This window comes from Aethalodelphis obliquidens, unplaced genomic scaffold (genome assembly GCF_003676395.1).
Source record: "Aethalodelphis obliquidens isolate GAN/ISIS:26980383/991018 unplaced genomic scaffold, ASM367639v1 scaffold437, whole genome shotgun sequence".
Classification (NCBI taxonomy): Eukaryota; Metazoa; Chordata; class Mammalia; order Artiodactyla; family Delphinidae; genus Aethalodelphis; species Aethalodelphis obliquidens.
Genome location: NW_020838351.1, coordinates 1 through 18083, shown reverse-complemented (window position 1 = coordinate 18083; position 18083 = coordinate 1). Strand labels below are relative to the sequence as shown.

The window sequence follows — 18083 nt, the reverse complement described above, 5'->3', positions numbered from 1 at the left end:
TACCCTAAAACGTACCCTAATCCTAACCCGTACACTAACACTAACCCATACCCTAAAATGTACGCTCAACCTAAACCGTTGTCGTACCCTAACCTGTACCCTAAACCATCCCATCCTCGTCCAAAAACCCTACCCCAAACACTAACCCTTACCCGAAGCCTTACCCTAACCCGTCCCCTAATCCTAACCCGTACACTAACAGTAACCCGTACTCTAACACGTACGCTCACCCTAAACCGGTGTCGTACCCTAACCTGTACCGTAAACCGTACCCGTCCCCTAACCCAAACCATCACCATAACACTAACCCTAACCCCAATCCCTACCCGAAGCCTTACCCTAACCCGTCCCCTAATCCTAACCCGTACGCAAACTCTAACCCGTACCCTAACACATACACTCACCCTAAACTGTTGTTATACCCTAACCTGTATCCTAAACACTCCCAGTCCACTAACCCTAACCCTAACCCAAAACCTAACCCTTACCCGAAGACTTACCCTAAACCATCCCCTAATCCTAACCGGTACGCTAACACTAACCCGTACCCTAACACGTACGCTGAACTGAAACCGTTGTCGTACCTAACCTGTACCCTAAACCTTCCCCGTCCCCTAACCCTAACCATAAAACTTACCCGAAGCTTTATCCTAACCCGTCCCCTAATCCTAAATGGTACCCTAACACTAACCCATACCCTAACACGTACGCTCACCCTAAACCGTTGTCATAGCCTAACCTGTACCCTAAACCGTCCCCATCCCCTAACTCTAATCCTAACGCTAAAGCTAACCCTTACCCGAAGCCTTACACTAACCTGTCCCTTAATCCTAATCCGTACGCTAACACTAACCCATACCATAACACGTATGCTCACCCTAAACCATTGTCATACCCTAACCTGTACCCTAAACCATCCCTGTCCCCTGACCCTAACCGTAACCCTTACCCTCAGCCTTACCCTAAACCGTCCCCTAATCCTAACCCTTACACTAACACTACCCAGTACCCTAACATGTACGCTCACCCTAAAACTTTTTCGTACCCTAAACTGTACCCTAAACCATCCCCGTCCCCTAACCCTAACCCTTACCCGAAGCCTTACCCTAACCCGTCCCCTAATCCTAACCCATACGCTAACACTAACCCGTACCCTCACACGTACGCTCACCCTAAACCTTTTTCGTACCCTTACCTGTACCCTAAACCGTCCCCATCCCCTAACCCTAACCCTACCCCTTACCCGAAGCCTTACCCTAACCCGTCCCCTAATCCTAACCCGTACACTAACAGTAACCCATACCCTATCACGTACGCTCACCCTAAACCGTTGTTGTACCCTAACCTGTACCCTGAACCATCCCCATCCCCTAACCCTAACCCTCACACTAACCATAACCCAACCCTAAACCTTACACTACCCCGTCGCCTAATGCTAACCCGTACGCTAACACTAACCCATACCCTAACATGTTCGCTCACCCTAAACCGTTGTCGAACCCTAAACTGTACCCTAAACCGTCCCTTTCCCCTAACACTAACCCTAACCATAAACCTAACCCTTACCCGAAGCGTACCCTAACCCGTCCCATAATCCTAACCCGTACGCTAACACTACCCCGTACCCTAACACATACATTCACCCTAAACCGTTGTCGTACCCTAACCTGTACCCTAAACCTTCCCCATCCTCTAACCCGAACCCTAACCCTAACCCTTACCCGAAGCCTTACCCTAACCTGTCCCCTAATCCTAACCCGTACGCTACCACTAACACGTACCCTAACACGTACGCTACCCTAAACCATTGACGTACCCTAACCTGTAACCTAAACCGTCCCCATCCCCTACCCCTAACCCTAACCCTTACCCGAAGCCTTACCCTAACCCGTCCCCTAATTCTAACCCGTACACTAACAGTAACCCATACTCTAACACGTACGCTCACCCTAAACCGTTGTCGTACCGTAACCTGTACCGTAAACCGTATCCGTCCCCTAACCCGAACCCTCACCGTAACACTAACCCTAATCCCAACCCTTACCCAAAGCCTTACCCTAACCCGTCCCCTAATCCTAACCCGTACACTAACTCTAACCCGAACCCTAACACATACACTCACCCTAAACCGTTGTTATACCCTAACCTGTATCCTAAATAGTCCCCGTCCGCTAACCCTAACCGTAACCCAAACCCTAACCCTTACCCGAAGCCTTAACCTAACCTGTCCCCTAATCCTAACCCATACGCTACCACTAACATGTACCCTAACACGTACGCTACCCTAAACCATTGACGTACCCTAACCTGTACCCTAAACCGTCCCCATCCCCTACCCCTAACCCTAACCCTTACCCAAAGCCTTACCCTAACCCGTCTCCTAATCCTAAACCGTACCCTAACACTAACCCGTACCCTAACACGTACGCTCACCCTAAATCATTGTCGTAGCCTAACCTGTACCCTAAACCGTCCCCGTCCCCTAACTCTAACCCTTACCCGAAACCTTACCCTAAACCATCCCCTAAGCCTAACCGGTACGCTAACACTAACCCGTACCCTAACACGTACACTCAACCGAAAATGTTGTCGTACCCTGACCTGTACCCTAAACCTTCCCCGTCCCAGTACCCTAAACCTAACCCTAACCATAAAACTTACCCGAAGCCTTATGCTAACCCGTCCCCTAATCCTAAATGGTACCCTAACACTTACCCATACCCTAACACGTACGCTCACCCTAAACCATTGTCATAGACTAACCTGTACCCTAAACCGTCCCCATCCCCTAACCCTAAACCTAACCCTTACCCGAAGCCTTACACTAACTGGTCCCCTAATCCTAACCCGTACACTAACACTAACCCGTACCCTAACACATACGCACACCCTAAATCGTTGTCGTACCCTAACCTGTACCCTAAACCATCCCCGTCCCTAAACCCTAACCCTAAACCTAACTGTTACCCGAAGCCTTACCCTAAACCGTCCCCTAATCCTAAACCGTACCCTAACACTAACCCGTACCCTAACACGTACACTCAACCGAAACCGTTGTCGTACCCTAACCTGTACCCTAAACCTTCCCCGTTCCCTAACCCGCACCCTAAACCTAACCCTAAACCTAACCCTCACCCGAAGCCTTACCCTAACCAGTCCCCTAATCCTAACCCGTAGGCTAAGACTAAACCGTACCCTAACATGTATGCTCACCCTAAACCGTTGTCGTACACTAACCTGTACCCTAAACCGTCCCCGTCCCCTAACCCTAACCCTTACCCAAAGCCTTACCCTAACACGTCCCCTAATCCCAACATGTACGCTAACACTAACCCGTACCCTAACACGTATGCTCACCCTAAAGAGTTGTCGTACCCTAACCTGTACCCTAAACCGTCCCCATCCCCAAACCCTAACCCTAACCCTAACCCTTACCCGAAGCCTGACCATAACCCGTCCCCTAATCCTAACCTGTATGCTAACACTGACCCGTACCCTAACACGTACTCTCACTCTAAACCCTAACCTGTACCCAAAACCAACCCTGTACCCTAACCCTAACCCTTACCGGAAGCCTTACACTAACCCGTCCCCTAATCCTAAACAGAACGCTAACACTAACTCATACCGTAACACGTACATTCACCCTAAACAGTTGTCGTACCCTAACCTGTACCCTAAGCCGTCCCCATCCCCTAACCCTAACCCTAACCCTAACCCATACCCGAAGCCTTATCCTAAGTGTTCCCCTAATCCTAAACCGTACGCTAACACTAACCCATACCCTAACATGTACGCTCAACCTAAAACATTGTCGTACCCTAACTGTACCCTAAACCGTCCCCGTCCCCTAACCCTAACCCTTAACCAAAGCCTTACCCTAACCCGTCACCTAATCCTAACCCGTACGCTAACACTAACCTGTACCCTAACACGTACGCTCACCCTGAACCATTGTCGTACCCTAATCTGTACCCTAAACCGTCCCCGTCCCCTAAACCTAACACTAACCCTAACCCTTACCTGAAGCCTTACCCTAACACGTCCCCTAATCCTACCCCGTACACTAACACTAACCGGTACCCTAACACGTACACTGACCCTAAACAGTTGTCATACACTAATCTGTACCCTAAACCGTCCCCGTCCCCTAACCCTAACCCTAACCCATCCCGTAATCCTGTCCCGTACGATAACACTAACCTGTACCCTAACACATATGCTCACCCAAAACCGTTGTCGTAACCTAACCTGTACCCTAAAACTTCCCCGTCCCGTAGCCCTAACCCTAACCCTAACCCTTACTCGAAGCCTTACCCTAACCCCTCCCCTATTCCTAACCCGTACACTAACACTAACCCGTACCCTAACACGTACGCTCAACCTAAACCATTGTCGTACCCTAACCTGTACTCTAAACCGTCCCTGTCCCCTAACCCTAACACTAACCCTCACCCTAACCCTTACACAAAGCCCTACCCTAAACCGTCCCCTGATCCTAACCCATATGCTAACACTAACTCATACCCTAACATGTACGCTCACCCTAAACCACTGTCGTACCCTAAGCTGTACCCTAAACCATCCCCATTCCCTAACCCTAACCCTAACCTGAAGCCTTACCCTAACCCCTCCCCTAATCCTAACACATACGCTGACACTAACCAGTACCCTAACACATATGCACACCATAAACTGTTGTCGTACCCTAACCTGTACCCTAAACCGTCCCCATCCCCTAACCCTAACCCTAACCCTTACCCTAAGCCTTACCCTAACCCATCCCCTAATCCTAACCCGTATGCTAACACTAATCCGTACCCTAACATGTACGCTCACCCTAAACCGTTGTCGTACCCCAACCTGTACCCTAAACATTCCCCGTCTCCTAACCCTAACCTGAAGCCTTACACTAACACGTCCCAAATCCTACCCGTACAGTAACACTAACCCATACCCTAACACGTACACTCACCCTAAACAGTTGTCGTACCCTAACCTGTACCCTAAACCATCCCCATCCCCTACCCCTAACCCTAACCCTTACCCGAAGCCTTACCCTAACCCGTCCCCTAATCCTAACCTGTACGCTAACACTAAACCATATCCTAACCCGTATGCTCATCCTAAACCGTTGTCGTACCATAACCTGTACCCTAAACTGTCCCTATCCCCTAACTCTAACCCTAACCCTTACCCTAACCCGCCCCTAATCCTAACCCCTACGCTAACACTAACCTATACCCTCACACGAACGCTCAGCCTAAACCGTTGTCGTACCCTACCGTATACCCTAAACCGTCCCCGTTCCCTAACCCTCACCCTAACCCTAACCCTTACCCGAAGCCTTACCCTAACACGTCCCCTAATCCTATCCCATACGCTTACACTAACCCGTACCCTAACACGTACGCTCAACCTGAACCATTGTCGTACCCTAACCTGTACCCTAAACCTTCCCCATCCCCTAACCCTAACCATTACCCGAAGCGTTACCCTAACCCGTCCCCTAATCCTAACCCGTAAACTAACACTAACACGTACCCTAACACGTACACTGACCCTAAACCATTGTCGTAACCTAACCTGTACCATAAACCGTCCCCGTCCCCTAACCCTGACCCCTAACCCTGACCCTAACCCTAACCCTTACCCGAAGCCTTACCCTAAACCGTCCCCTGATCCTAACCCGTACGCTAACACTAACCCGTACCCTAACATGTACGCTTACCCTAAACTGTTGTCGTACCCTAGCCTGTACCCTAAACCATCCCCGTCCCCGTCCCATAACCCTAACACTAACCCTAACCCTAACCCTTACACGAAGCCTTACTCTAACCTGTCCTCTAATTTAACCCATACAATAACACTAACCCGTACCCTAACACGTACGCTTAACCTAAACCGTTCTCGTACCCTAACCTGTACACTAGACCATCCCCGTCCCCTAACCCTAACCCTTACCCGAAGTCTTACCGTAACCGGTCCCCTAATCCTAACCCGTACGCTAACACTAACCCGTACCCTAACACATACGCTCACCCTAAACAGTTGTCGTACCCTAAATTGTACCAAAAACCATCCCCATCCCCTAACCCTAACCCTAACACTTATCTGAAGCCTTAGTCTAACCCGTCCCCAAATCCTAACCCGTAAGCTAACACTAACCCATACCCTAACACGTACACTCACCCTAAACCGTTGTTGTATCCTAAACTGTACCCTAAAGCGTCACCGTCCCCTAACACTAATCCTCACCCTATCCCTAACCCTAACCCTAACACATATGCTCACCCTAAACAGTTGTCGTACATTAATCTGTACCCTAAACCCTCCCCGTCCCCTAACCCTAACCCTAAACCTAACCCTAACCCTTAACCGAAGCCTTACCCTAACACGTCCCCTAATCCTAACCCGTACGCTAACACTAACCCGACCCTAACTCGTACACTGACCCTAAACGGTTGTCGTACACTAACCTGTACCCTAAACCGTCCCCGTCCCCGTCCCCTAACCCGTCCCGTAATCCTAACCCATACGCTAACACTAACCCCTACCCTAACACGTATGCTCACCCAAAACCATTGTCGTACCCTAACCTGTACCCTGAACCTTCCCCGTCCCCTAACCCTAACACTTACCCGAAGCGTTACCCAAACCCGTCCCCTCATCCTAACCCGTACACTAACACCCGTACCGTAACACGTACGCTCATTCTAAACCGTTGTCTTACCCTAAACTGTACCCTAAACCAACCCCGTACACTAACCCTAACCCTTACCCGAAGCCTTACCTTAACCCGTCCCCTAATCCTAACCCGAACGCTAACACTAAGCATACCCTAACACGTACGCTCACACTAAACAGTTGTCGTACCCTAACCTGTACCCTAAACCGTCCCCGTCCCTAACCCTATCCCTAACCCATACCCGAAGCCTTACCCTATCCCGTGCCCTAATCGTAACCCATACGCTAACACTAACCCGTACCCTAACATGTACGCTCACCCTAAAACGTTGTCGTACCCTAAGCTGTACACTAAACCGTCCCCGTCCCCTAACACTAACCCTTACCCGAAGCCTTACCCTAACGCGTCCCCTAATCCTAACCCGTACGCTTACACTAACCCGTACCCTAACACGTACTCTCACCCTGCAACATTGTCGTACCCTAACCTGTACCCTAAACCCTCCCCGTTCCCTAACTCTCACCCTAACCCTAAACCTAACCCTTAGTCGAAGCCTTACCCTAACCCGTCACCTAATCCTAACCCGTACGCTAAGACTAAACAGTACCCTATAACGTATGCTCACCCTAAACCGTTGTCATACACTAACCTGTACCCTAAACCGTCCCCGTCCCCTAACCCTAACCCTAACCCTTACCCGAAGCCTTAACCTAACCCATCCCCTAATCCTAACCCGTACGCTAGCACTAACCCGTACCCTAACACGTACGCTCACCCTAAACTGTTGTCCTACCCCAAGCTGTACCCTAAACATTCCACATCTCCTAACCCTAACCCTAACCCTAACACTTACCTGAAGCCTTACCCTAACCCGTCACCTAATCCTAACCTCTACGCTAACAGTAAACCGTATCCTAACACGTACGCTCACCCTAAACCATTGTCGTACCATAACCTGTACCCTACACCATCCCCGTCCCCTAACCCTAACCCAACCGGAAGCCTTAGCCTTAACCGTCGCCTAATCCTAACCCGTATGCTAACACTAACCCGTACCCTAACACGTACGCTCACCCTAAAACATTGTCGTACCCTAAGCTGTACCCTCAACCATCCGCGCCCCCTAACCCTAACCCTAAACCTTACCCGAAGCCTTACCCTAACCCGTCCCCTATCCTAACCCGTACGCTTACACTAACCTGTACCCTAACACGTACGCTCACCCTGAACCATTGTTGTACCCTAACCTGTACCCTAAACCGTCCCCGTCCCCTAACCCTAACCCGAACCCTTAACTGAAGCCTTACCCTAACACGTCCCCTAATCCTAACCCATACGCTAACACTAACCCGTACCCTAACACGTACACTGACCCTAAACAGTTGTCGTACACTAACCTGTACCCTAAACCGTGCCCGTCCCCTAACCCTAACCCTAACCTGTCCCGTAATCCTAACCCATACGCTAACACTAACCCCTACCCTAACACGTATGCTCACCCAAAACCGTTGTCGTACCATAACCTGTACCCTAAACCTTCCCCGTCCCCTAACCCTAACCCTAACCCTAACACTTACCCGAAGCGTTACCCAAACCCGTCCCCTCATCCTAACCCGTACGCTAACTCTAACCCGACCCTAACACGTACGCTCACCCTAAACCGTTGTCGTACCCTAACCTGTACCATAAACCATCCCCGTCCCCTATCCCTATCACTAACCCTAACCCTAACCCTTACCCGAAGCCTTACCCTAAACCATCCCCTAATCCTAACCCATACGCTAACACTAACCCATACCCTAAATGTACGCTCACCCTAAACCATTGTCGTACCCTAACCTGTACCCTAAACCGTCCCCGTCCCCTAACCCGAACCATAAACCTAACCCTTACCCGAAGCCTTACCCTAACCCGTCCCCTAAATTCACCCTTACACTAACACTAACCCATACCCTAACACGTACGCTCACTCTAAAACGTTATCGTACCCTAACCTGTACCCTAAACTGTCCCCATCCCCTAACCCTAACCCTTACCCAAAGCCTTACCCTAACCCGTCCCCTAATCCTAACCTGTACGCTTACACTAACCCGTAACCTAACACGTACGCTCACCCAGAACCGTTGTCATATCCTAACCTGTACCCTAAACCGTCACCGTCCCCTAACCCTAACCCTAACACATACGGTCACCCTAAACAGTTGTCGTACACTAACCTGTACCCTGAACCGTCCCCGTCCCAGTTCTGTAACCCTAACCCTAACCCTAACCCATCACCTAGTCCTAACCCATACACTAACACTAACCTGTACCCTAACACGTACGCTCACCCTAAACCGTTGTCGTACCCTAACCTGTATCCTAGCCGTCCCCGTCCTATAACCCTAACCCTAACCCTAACCCTTACCTGAAGCCTTACCCTAACCCGTCCCCTAATCCTAAACCGTACGCTAACACTAACCCGTACGCTAACACGTACACTCACTTTAAACTGTTGTCGTACCCTAACCTGTACCCTAAACTGTCCGCGTCCCTGTCCGCGTCCCCTAAACCTAACCCTAACCCTTACCCGAAGCCTTCTCCTAACCGTCTCGTAAGCCTAACCCGTGCGCTAACACTTACCCCTACCCTAAAACGTACGGTCAACCTAAACCTTTGTCGTAACCTAACCTGTACCCTAACCTGTCCCCGTCCCCTAACCCTAACCCTAACCCTTACCCAAATCCCTACCCTAACCCATCCCCTAATCCTAACCCGTACGCTAACACTAACCCATACCCTAAAGTACGCTCACCCAAAACCGTTGTCGTACCCTAACTTGTACCCTAAACCGTCCCCGTCCCCTAACCCTAACCCTAACTCTAATCCTGACCCGAAGCCTTACCCTAACCCGTTCCCTAATCCTAACCCGTACGCTAACACTAACCCGTCCCCTAACACGTACGCTCTCCCTAAACCGTTGTCATACCCTAACCTGTACCCTAAACCATCCCCGTCCCCTAACCCTAACCCTAAACCTTACCCGAAGCTTTACCCTAACCCATCCCCTAATCCTAACCCGTAGGCTAACACTAACCCGTACCCTAACATGAATGCTCACCTTAAACTTTTGTCGTACCCTAACCTGTACCTGAAATCATCTCCGTCCCCTAACCCTGAGCCTAACCCTAACCCTTATCTGAAGCCTTACCCTAACCCGTCCCCTATTCCTAACCCGTATGCTAACACTAACCCATAACCTAACACATACGCTCACCATAAACCGTTGTCATACCCTAACCTGTACCCCAAACTGTCCCCGTCCCCTAACCCTAAACCTTACCCGAAGCTTTACCCTAACCCATCCCCTAATCCTAACCCGTAGGCTAACACTAACCCGTACCCTAACGCGAATGCTCACCCTAAACATTTGTCGTATCCTAACCTGTACCCTAAACCATCCCCATACCCTAACCCTGAGCCTAACCCTAACCCTAACCCGTACCCGAAGCCTTACCCTAACCAGTCCCCTAATCCTAACCTGTATGCTAACACTAACCCGTACCCTAATACGTACGCTCACCCTAAACCGTTGTCATACCCTAACCTGTACCCTAAACCGTCCCCGTCCCCTCACCCTATCCCTAACCCTAACCCTAACCCAAGCCCTTACCCGAAGCCTTACCCTAAACCATCCCATAATCCTAACCCATACCCTAACACGTACGCTCACCCTAAACCGTTGTCATACCCTAACCTGTACCCTAAACCGTCCCCGTCCCCTAACCCTAACCCGAAGCCTTACCCTAACCCGTCCCCTAATCCTAACCCGTACGCTAACACTAACCCGTACCCTAACATGTACACTAACCATAAACCATTGTCGAACCCTAATTTATCCTAAACCGCCCCTGTTCCCTAAACCTAACACTAAACCTAAACCTATCCCTTACCTGAAGCCTTACCCTAACCCGTCTCATAATGCTATCCCATACACTAACACTAAACCATACCCTAACATGTACGGTAACCCTAAACCTTTGTCGTACTCTAACCTGTACCATAAACTGCCCCGTTCCCTAACCCTAACCCTTACACTTACCCGAAGACTTACCCTAACCTGTCACCTAATCCTAACCAGAAACATTATCCTAACATATACGCTAACACTAAACCGTTGTCATGCCCTAACCTCTGCCCTAAACCGTCCCCTTTCCATAACCCTAACCCTAACCCTTACCCGAAGCCTTACCCTAACCCGTCCCCTAATCCTAACTCGTATGCTAACACTAAGCCATACCCTAACAAGTACGCTCACCCTAAACCGTTGTTGTACCCTAACCTGTACCCTAAACCGTCCCCATCCCCTAACCCTAACCCTAACCCTATCCCTTTCCCTAACACTTACCCGAAGCCTAACCCTTACCTGTCACCTAACCCTAAACCATACACTAACACTAACTGGTACAGTAACACGTACGCTAACCCTAAACTGTTGTCGTACCCTAACCTGTACCCTAAACCGTCCCTGTAACCTAACCCAAACCCTAACCCTAACCCTTAACCGAAACCTTACCCTAACCCGTCCCATAATCCTAACCAGTACACTAACACTAACCCGTACCCTAACACGTACACAAACCCTAAAAAGTTGTTGTGCACTAACCGGTACCCTAAACCGTCTACATTCCCTAACCCTAACCCTAATCCTTACCCGAAGCCTTACTCTAACCCATTTCCTAATCATTACCCATACACTAACACTAACCCCTACCCTAACGAATACGCTACCTCTAAAGCATTCTTGTACACTAATCTGTACCATAAACCATCCCTGTTCCCTAACACCAATGCTAACCCTAACCATAACCCGAAGCCTTACCCTAACCCGTGTCATAATCCTAACCCATACGCTAACACTAACCCATACCCTAACACGTACGTGACCCCTATACCGTCGTCGTTCCCTAACCTGTACCCTAAACCATCCCCATTCCCTAACCCTAACTCTAACCATAACCTATCCCCTTATCCTAACCCGTACACTAACAGTAACCTGGGACCTAGCTCGTACACTAACCCTAAACTGTTGTCATACCACAACCTGTACCCTAATCCATCCCCGTTCCCTAACCCTGTCCCGAACACTTACCTTACACTAACCTGTCCCCTAAACCTAACCTGTACACTAACACTAACTCGTACCCTAACACGTATGCTAACTCTAAAGTGTTGTCGTACCGTAAGCTGTACCCTAAGCCATCCCTGTTCCCTAACACTAACCCTTACCAGAAGACTTATCCTAACAGTTCCCTAATCCTAACCCATACACTAACACTACACTGTATCCTAACATGTACACTAACCCTAAACCATTATCGTACCCTTACCTGTACCCTAAACCATCCCCGTTCCCAAACCTTAACCCTAAGCCATACCCGAAGCCTTACACTAACCCGTCCCCTAACCCTTACCCTAACATGTACGCTAACCCTAAACCGATGCCATACCCTAACCTCTACCCTAAACTGTCCCCATTCCCTATGCCTAACCCTTACCCGAAGCCTTACCCTAACCCGTCCCCTAATCCTTAACCGTACACTAACACTAACCCGTACCCTAACATGTACGCTAAACCTAAACTGTCGTACCTAACCTGAAAACAAAACCATCCCCATTCCCTAACCCTAACCCTAAAACTAACCCTTAACCTAAGCCTTTCCCTAACCCGTCCCCTAATCGTAACCCATACACTAACACTAACCCGTTTCCAAACCCGTAAGATAACCCTAAACCGTTGTCGTACCCTAACCTATACCCTACGCCATCCCTTTTCCTTAAACCTATCCCTAACCCTAACCCTTACCGATGGTTTATCCTAATCCATCCCCTACTCCTAAATCATACGCTAACACTAAACCATACCCTAATACTTAAACTAACCCTAAACCATTGTAGTACACTAACCTGTACCCTAAACCTTCCGCATTCCTGAACCCTAACCCTAATCCTGTCCCTAACCCTTACCCGAAGCCTAACACTAACCCATCCCCTAATCCTAACCCGTACACTAAAACTAACCCATATCCTAACACGCACGCTAAACCTAAACCTTTGTCGTACCCTAATCTGTACCAAAAACCGTCCCTGTTCCCTAACTCTAACCCTAAACTGAAGCCTTACTCTAACCTGTCCCCTAATACTTACCCGTATGCTAACACTAACCCGTACCCTAACACATACTCTAAACCTAAAGCATTGTTTTACACTTCCTGTTGCCTAACCCTAACCCTAATCCAAAACATATCGGTAACCCATACCCGAAGCCTTACCCTAACCCGTCCCCTAATCCTAACCCGTACACTATCACTAACCCCTACTGTAACATGTATGTGAACCCTAAACCGTCGTCGTACCCTAACCTATACCCTAAACCATCCCCATTCCCTAACCCTTACCCGAAGCCTTACCCTAACACATCCCCTAACCCTAACCAGTACACTAACACTAACCCATACCCTAACACTTACGCTAACCCTAAACTGTTGTCGTACCATAACCAGTACCCTAAACCGTCCCCGTTCCCTAACCCTAACCTTAACCCTAACCCTAACCCGAAGCCTTACCCTAACCCGTCCACTAATCCGAACCCGTACACTAACACTAACTGGTACCCTAAAATGTACGCTGACCCTAAACCTTCGTCATACACTAACCTGTACCCTAAACCGTCCCCCTTCCCTAACCCTAACCCTAACACTTACCCGAAGCCTTAACCTAATCCGTCCCCGAATCCTAACCCTTACACTAACACTAACTCATACCCTAACACGTACGCTAACCCTAAACCGTTCTCGTACCCTAAACATTAACCTAAACCGTCCCATTCCCTAACCCTTATCCTAACCCTAACACTTACCCGAAGCCTTACCCTAACCCATTCCGTAATCCTAATCCATACACTAACACTAAACCATACCCTAACACGTACACTATTTCTAAACCATTGTTGTACACTATCCTGTACCTTAAACCGTCCCCATTTCTGAACAGTAACCCTAAAACTTACCCGAAGACTTACCCTACCCCGTCACCTAATCGTAACCCATACACTAACACTGACCCATACCCAAAAACCTACACTAACACTAAACCGTTGTCATACCCTAAACTGTACCCTAAACCGTACCCATTCCCTAACCCTAACCCTAACCCAAACCCTAACCCTTACCCGAAGCCTTACCCTAACACGTCCCGTAATCCTAACCCATACACTAACATTAACCCTTACCCTAACACGTACGCTTACCATAAACCATTGTCGTACACTAAACTGTGCCCTAAACCGTCCCTGTTCCCTAACGCTAACCCTAACCCTAAACCTAAACCTTACCCGAAGCCTTACCCTAACCCGTCCCGTAATCCTAACCCATACACTAACACTAACGCGTACCCTAACACGTACCCTAACCCTAAACCATTGTCATAACCTAAAATGTACCCTAAACCATCCACTTTCCCAAACCCTAACCCTAACCCTTTCCCGAAGCCTTACCCTAACCCGTCCCCGAATCCTAACCCTAACACTAACCCATCCCCTAACACTTACACTAACCCTAAAATTTTGTTGTACCCTAACATTTAACCTAAACCGTCCCCGTTCCCTAACCCTAACCCTAACTCTAACCCTAACCCTAACACTTACCTAAAGTCTTAGCCTAACACGTACCCTAATCCTAACCCGTACACCAACACTAACTCGTAACCTAACACATATGCTAACCTTAAACTGTTGTCGTACCTTAACCTGTACCCTAACTCATACCCGTTCCCTAACCCTAACTCTAACCGTAAAACTTACCCAAAGCCTTACCCTAACCCGTACCCTCATCCTAACCCATACACTAACACTAACACGTACCCTAACACATACGCTAAACCTAAACTGTTGTGTTACGCTACCCTGTACTCTAAACTGTACCTGTTCCCTAAACCTAACCCTAACTGTAACCCTTAGCCGGAGCCTTACCTTATCCCATACCCTAATACTAACCCGTACGCTAACACTAACCCATACCCTAACACGTACGCTAACCCTAAAATGCTGTCTTACTATAACCAGTAGCCTAAACTGTACCAGTTACCTAACCCTAACTATAACCCTAACCCTTACCCAAAGCCTTACCCTAACCCGTACCCTAATTCTAACGCATACACTAACACTAACCCGTACCCTAACACATACGCTAACCCTAAACCGTTGTCATACCCTAACATGTACCCTAAACCGTACCTGTTCCCTAACCCTAATCCTAACCCTAACCCTTACCCGAAGCCTTACCCTAACCTCTACCTTAATCCTAACATGTACACTAACACTAACCCACACCCTAACATGTACACTAACACTAAACTTTTGTCGTACCCTAACCTCTACCCTAAACCGTACCCATACCCTAAACCTAACCCTAACTCTAACCCTTACCTGAAGCTTTACCCTGACCCGTACCCTAATCCTAACCCGTACACTAACACTAACCCGAAAGCTAACACATACAGTAACCCTAAAGTGTTGTCGTTTCCTAACCTGTACCCTAAATTGTACCTGTTCGCTAACCCTAACCCTAACCCTAACAGTTTCCCGAGGCCTTACCCTAACCCATATCCTAATCCTAAACCGTACACTAACACTAACACGTTCTCTAACACGTACACTAACCCTAAACCATTTTCGTACCCTAACCTGTACCTAAAATGTACCCTTTCCCTAACATTAACCCTAATCCTAAACCTCACCCTTACCTGAAGCCTTACCGTAACCCGTACCCTATTCCTAACCCATACACTAAAACTAACCCGTACCCTAACATGTATGCTAACCCTAAGCCTTTGTCAGACCCTAACCTGTACACTAAACCGTACCCGTTCCCTAACCCTAACCTTAACCCTAAACCTAACCCTAACCCTTACATGAAGCCTTACCCTAACCCATACACTCATCGTAACCCGTACACTAACACTAACCCATACCCTAATAGTTTCACTAACCCTAAACCGTAGTCATACCCTAACCTTTATCCTAAACCATACCCATTCCCTAAACCTAACCCTCACCTTAAACCTAACACATAACCAAAGCCTTACCATAACTCGTACCCTAATCCTAAACCATACACTAACACTAACCCGTACCTTAAAACATATGCTAACTCTAAGCCATTGTCGGACCCTAATCTGCAGCCTAAACCGTACCCTTTCCCTAACCCTAAGCCTAAACCTTATTGGAAGCCTTACACTAACCTGTACCCTAATCCAAACCATACACTAACACTAACCCGTAACCTAACACATACGCTAACCCTAAACCATTGTCGTACCCTAACCTGTACCCTAAACTGTACCTGTTCCCTAATCCTAACCCTGAACCTAAGCCTAACCCTAACATTTACCCGAAGCCTTCCACTAACCCGTATGCTAATCATAACCCATACACTAACTCTAACCCGTACCCTAACACGTACCCTAACCCTAACCCATTGTTGGACCCTTACCTATACCCTAAACCGTACCTGTTCCCTAAACATAACCCTATCCCTAACCCTAACCCTTACCCTAAGCCAACCTCACTAATTATTAGAGAAATGCAAATCAAAACTACAATGAGGTATCACCTCACACCTGTTAGAATGGACATCATCAGGAAATCTACAAACAACAAATGCTGGAGAGGGTGTGGGAAAAGGAATCCTCTTCCACTATTGGTGGGAATATAAATTGATACAGTCACTATGGAGAACAGTATGGAGGTTCCCTAAAACCTAAAACTAGACTTACCATACGATCCAGCAATCCCACTACTGGATTTATACCTAGAGAATATCATAAATCAAAAAGACACATTCACCACAATATTCTTTGCAGCACTATTTACAATAGCCAGGTAATGGAAGCAACATAAATGCCCAGAGATAGATGAATGGAGAAAGATGTGGTACATATATAAAATCGAATATTACTCAGCCATAAAAAGCAATGAAATTGGCTCATTTGTAGAGACGTCGATGGATCTAGAGAGTGTACTACAGAGTGAAATAAGTCAGAAAGGGAAAAACCAATATTGTATATTAATGCATATATGTCGAACCTAGAAAATGATACAGATGAACTGGTTTGCAGGGCAGAAATAGAGACACAGATGTAGAGAACAAATGTATGGACACCGAGAGGGTAAAGCCATGGGGGTGTGGTTGTGGTAGGTGTTTGGAGATTGGGATTGACATGTATACATTTATATCTATAAAATAGATAACCAATAAGGACCTGCTGTATAAAAATATAAATAAAATTAAATTAAAAAATAAAAATTTTAAAAACCGAAAAAAATTATTCCTTTCTCATACATGTATTTATAAGAATAAATTATTTCCATGCTTATGTCTATAAATACAAAAAAGAGGAATAAATTCTACCTTGAACCAAAAAAGAAAAAAATAAAAGAACCCACAGTTATACAGGGGAAAACCCTATCAGGGCACTTGCTCCAGTGGTAAACAATTCTGAAATTGGTCAGAGGTGGGAAATTGTCTCCCATGCAGCCAGCAGCACCCCAGCAAAGAGCATCCTCATTGCAAAGCGGGGGGACCGTGCCGAGGCGTCTGTGAGTAAACGTGAGCTGAGCCCCAGGCCAGCTGCTGCTGAACTGTTCCCACCCTTCCCAGGTAAAACACCTGAATATGTACAAGGACTTAAAAGCCTAGAGGAAGGGCCGTGGAGCCACACCAGCGACAGCACGCCAGCTGACTTGGTGCCTGCAGGCCAGCCAGGATTGTCCTGGCCCCGGGTGCTCTTCTGGAAGCTTTCCATTTCCCTGCCTGAGATACCCCTCCTGTCCAGGCCCCCACTGCTTTTTTCCTTCCTCACCTCTGCCCAGGGAGAAATTCCAGTGGCAGTTACGGGTGACACATCCTCTTCTTTAACAGGTAGCAACTTGGCAACTCCTGGAGAAAGTCCAGCAGAGCCCCACTCACACCAGGCCAGCAACAAAGCCGTAGCCCCTCACTCCCACCCACCAGCCCGGCCCCGACACTGCTGACGGGGCAGAGAATATGGCGTCAGGCACAGCTGCAGGGGCTCTTGCTGCCTGCAACAGTGATTATATTGACCTCAACCCAGGCACACCTGGGGAGGGCTGGCCCGCATGGTCAGGCTGCCCAGTTCAGCCAATCCTCACCCCTCAGGGGCTCACAGTTGCAGGAAATGGACCTTGCTGAACTGGCTAAGTCCAAGGAACAGATGTGGCTCCTGAGAGTCAGGATAGACAAGAGGCTGCAGCTCTGGTTTGTCTTGTAATCATTTTATCTGGCCCATGAGTGGGAGACAACTTCAAGAAGACCCTCTCCTAATGAGAGGAACCCAG

The 18083-nt window shown here is 48.3% G+C and overlaps 1 long non-coding RNA gene across 1 annotated transcript; it reads right to left on the bottom strand.

Annotated features, from left to right (window-relative positions):
* Positions 1 to 3056: 3056 nt before the first annotated feature.
* On the bottom strand, positions 3057 to 16261 carry LOC113616738 (uncharacterized). Its single transcript, XR_003431399.1, has 3 exons — positions 16135 to 16261; positions 4487 to 4611; positions 3057 to 3082 (listed from the first exon to the last, which is right to left on the bottom strand). It is a non-coding gene; the product is annotated as an uncharacterized LOC113616738 (long non-coding RNA).
* Between the last annotated feature and the right edge of the window lie 1822 nt (positions 16262 to 18083).